This window comes from Halyomorpha halys, unplaced genomic scaffold (assembly GCF_000696795.3).
Source record: "Halyomorpha halys isolate HHAL.00 unplaced genomic scaffold, Hhal_1.1 Scaffold357.1, whole genome shotgun sequence".
NCBI lineage: Eukaryota > Metazoa > Arthropoda > Insecta > Hemiptera > Pentatomidae > Halyomorpha > Halyomorpha halys.
In genome coordinates this window covers 602,142-606,644 of record NW_027113955.1, presented here as the reverse complement: position 1 = coordinate 606,644, position 4,503 = coordinate 602,142, and the positions used below count along the sequence as shown (strand labels likewise).

Here is a 4,503-nt window from a genome sequence, read left to right as displayed (position 1 = left end):
TCACACGTGGGGGATAGAGTGGGGTCGGGGATCCTCAGGTCGATTCTGTAAATATTGTATATATTATTTTATCATTATGTTATTTTATTATTTATTTTTCATACAGATAGTTTGATTATGTTCATTTGTCTATCCTTTTGTTTGTATATATTTTAAGAGTTCAAATCATCACGGTCAACTATCATCTTAAAAATTATTAACAACCAACTATCCCTTTATTTCTATTGTTCTTTATTTTTAAAACTTGAGACTCACTCAATATAACATTATGTAAAAAAAAAATCTGTTTATTTAACTTATTCCTATTGAATAATGAAAAATGCAACTAATCAATTAAAAGGGTTTGTAAGGAATTATTGTTGAAATATAGTATCTAAAGAGGGGGACACAGTATTCCCGATACGTCCTATATATAAATCTAACAGTACTGTGTTTAAATTTTTGACTTACAGGTAAGATATGTATACATACACCTATAAAAATTTACGTAGGATTACTTTGATACAAAACCTCCTAAATTTTATAATAAATCTAAAGAAATGGGTACAACGCATGCGATAGTTGCGACATCACATGCCCTAATCAAGCCTGCTTCAATCGTTGGGATCGTTGAGGTGTAGTTTCCAATTGGAGTGACATTGGATGTGCTGATAGAGCATGCTTCAATTGTTGGGATCACTCAGGTGTAAATTAATTTTCACGTAAAGAAGATTAGCTCTCGCATTGTGCAGATTGGTGCTGCCCCCTTCTTCTGCAGTTTCTAATTGCTTAGTTTTAGCAGCTCTCTTATCCGTAGGAGGTGCCGATTTTCTATTTCATAGATATTATGAATAAATTTCAATAATAACAAACATAAGAACTGATAAATAGCAGAATAATAAGATATAATTTTCATTATTACAACATTTGTTAAATCACGATTACGGGGAGATAAAACGAACGTCATTTTGGATCGGAATTACAAAAAAATCGTACATATAAGCCGTTTTTCCTAATTTTAAATATTAAAAATATAAATTTGAAGTAAATTGAACAACATATTGGATTGTAACCGCCAGATAAAAGACAGTTATAATTATAATTAATTTTTTGGACTAATTTGTTCATTTCCACCATAGCACATGCGTTCTAGGACCTGCAAGAAATGGAATTTATGTCAAATTTATTTTGTTTTTAGAGCTACCATTTAAGGTTTTTTGAAGTAAATATGATGGTTTTATGAAATTATGATAGTTGCTCTTCAGGGCCGTCCGTAGCTCAGGAGTTTAAGATGCTCTTTCGTCACAACTTCAATATAATTCCCACTTATGCACTTGCCCCAACTTACTTTGCTAGTTTTTCACTCTCCATGCGTTGTTTGTTCCGGACAACCAGTTTTAAAAATATTTCATAAAATAAATTTACAAAACATTATTTTTTTGTTATTTGGGAAAAAAATGTTTCTCTTTCAAAAACTATGTTTTGAGAACTATTGAACCTAGAGAGCCCTAATAGAACTGGCTGATCGGTCAGCAAATGTGGCGATTTGTGAAGGAATCATCGCGGATTGCCTGTCGATGACTTCATTAAACAAAAAATTTAAATGAACTGGGAGCAATTGTAAACAAATGTTACGGATAATAAATAAGGAGAAATCAGAAGTAAAGTCTCCCCTTGGATATTATCTACTAGAAATGTGTGCACAGTAGAGGTGATTTTGACGCGCCATCGAATAGGTCATATGTGCCTGACTAACGGTTATCTTATAACCCGCGATTCTCTACCTGTATGCTGGACTTACGGAATGCGTCTTACCGTCAAACACATTTAACTGAATGCCGAGCATACGACTCCCTCAGATCATTATATAATATACCAGCAGACCTCCATTCCATTTTGCAGGATAACAAGCAGACCACACATTCCTATGTTTTATTTTGTTTTTTGGCTAAAGTCCTCTATTTGAGGACCCAGAGTGGGGATGTCAAGATTCATTTCTCGGGGACGCCGTGAAATAAATATTGACCAGCCCAGGTGGTGATCCACAACCTTCTGAACCAAGCGCTCTGAGACCTTCGCCCCAGCCCACTCAGCTATCAGGTTCTCATTATTACTATTACTCATTAATATAAAATTTAAGCAAATTTCACCACACGCTCCCATGTTGTAATAGTTATAAATTTCAATATAATAGTAGCTATAAATCCGAGCTTTTTCCCCCATTCAGTATGTGGCCGAATGTACAGCCTAAAAGTCTAGAATTAGAAGACTATCCTTTGCGAATTAAAACATTAAAACAATAGCTGATGCATTTAAATAATTTTTAAAAAACTATATGGATCTTTGAATGAAAATAAGAGAAATTTTGAAGTTTTTCTCTAATATTGTATATTGTATATTGTATATAAATTTCAGGGGGCGTGGACCTTAAATACTTCAATATTTACGTTTTAATGAAATTTATTTTATCCCTTGTATAGTCTAGATAAAAAACGAACCATTTTAAAGAAAATAACGAGTTTTTTTTTTATTACTAAAAAGGACTCCAAAATGAATTTTTCGTAACTGGAACAGCTGCCATTTTTCATTACCCTTTAACATGCTTGGCAGATTCATCAATTTTGACAGTTAATTGCTTAATTACATATATTTTTCATTAAATATTAATAAATGGGGTAAAATTTTTTTTTTCCTCTTTGGTTTTTATACTAATAGTAATGGCTTGTTCCAGTTCGAGTTTAAACTATCGTCAAACTGGCTGACGCATGAGCAGTGGGAGGTTTCCGTTCCAAAACCAATACCCTTCATGAACCCGGGAATTTGTTATTAGTTAAAATTCGTGTTGCAACAAGACTTATGTACATAATTATACCAACCTTTCGGCCTGAATCGTAGGATTTCATCAGGGTGACTTGATTTCCTCAATCGGAACTTGCTGTGTTCTTTCTTTCTTGACTGCATCCAACCAGCTTCTCCTTGATTATATCTAAGGTCAGAGAAATCTTCAAAGTAAACTTAATCCAAGTTCCTCTTTCTATAGAACAGGTCGCTATCTTAAAGTCAGAGAATGTTTGATATTTGCATCAACCAGACATCTCATTAGGGAATAACATCTTTCAAAGTTAGTTAATGTAATGAAGAGTTCAACAGTTTCTTACAAGAAAGATGTTAGTGTACTTTCTAAATTACCTTGAGAGGCTTAGAGCTCAGATTTGCAGCAGTTAGTTTCATCCATCCGCTCGACAAGATATAAGACTCAGGAACAATTTTTTTTTTTAACTCCGGAAATCTAAGAACAAATTAGGATTAATTAAACAAAAAATATTTTCTAAAAATTGGATAAATAAGATACATTAGGTTAAAGAAGAAATTTTGGTCGTCATGTAAACAAATTTATTACAACACCATTTTTGCTAAATATTTTTTTTTTTAATATTAAACAAAAAATACATTTTTTTCACTACTTGGGATGAGTTATTAATGAAACAAAATACGATATAATTAAATACAGTTGAGTTAACATATGCCAAGAACAAATATATTTGAATGTGCCGAAACTAATGTAAAACAACTGTTCTTATTCCTATCTTTAATCCCTCTAAACCTCTTGCCATTATATATATATATATATATATGTATGATATTATGTTACAGACCCTTATTAAAATTAAAATTAAAAAATTATTGTTGGGGTTGGGGCGTTTCGTAACTGAAAAACCGACCAAAATTTCATGTTACAATTTACAATTAACTTTTATATGAATTTTAATAATAAAAGAAATCAGAATTTAGACCGAAATACTATTTGAACTAAATCAATTATATAGCTGTTCTGATAGCAACGATGCTTAAAAATATTGTATGATAAGAAAGTGATAGTAGTACTAAGTTAATCTCTAAAATATTAATAGAAAAATGACAACTACAACTTAATTAGATTCCCTATTGTTTTATAGGGTGATTTGAAATTTATGACCTGAGCAGAATAGCCTACAAACAGTTTTTAAGTTGTTGGATACGAGGTGTAAATTGATTAGTAATAATGTTGTTTGTTAAAAATTAATGTGTAATAAAAGTTGTAATTTAATAGATTGTCATTGAGGATGGCCGGGTTGGCCGAAACGTTGGACATTCAAAGAAATAACAAAATGTATTTTGAGACTTAACTTGGATACAGATTAATTTATTTAAAAAACAAAAACAGTCTCAGAAAATTGAAAAGCTTATGTATAAAGTATCATTTTAATTTTATTCAGTTTTGTATAAATTCAATATATAGTTTAATAATGATTTTTTTTTTAATTCAAAACTTTATTTATTGATAGATATTACAATCTGCCACAACGTTGTGGGCAACAGGTAATAGTGATGATTTATGATTCATACTAAAATAAAATAACATAAGAATAAAAATAAATTAAAAAAAAGATTATATAAAAAAATAAAATCTCTCTCTAAGATAGTTTGATTATGTAGATAGTTTGATTATGATCATCTTGTCTATTCTTTTGTTTGTATATATTT

General features: G+C 30.7%; 1 protein-coding gene and 1 long non-coding RNA gene across 3 annotated transcripts in view; one reads left to right on the top strand and one right to left on the bottom strand.

Annotated features, from left to right (window-relative positions):
- LOC136796724 (uncharacterized) overlaps positions 1-4,503 on the top strand; it is an 887,913-nt gene that overhangs the window by 293,867 nt on the left and 589,543 nt on the right. The window lies entirely within an intron of this gene.
- The window catches only part of LOC106681672 (uncharacterized), a 68,345-nt gene that overhangs the window by 13,473 nt on the left and 50,369 nt on the right, over positions 1-4,503 (bottom strand). Inside the window, exon 7 of the long non-coding RNA XR_001343288.3 lies at positions 3,169-3,268. This is a non-coding gene — a long non-coding RNA (uncharacterized lncRNA). The remainder of the gene's footprint in view (positions 1-3,168; positions 3,269-4,503) is intronic.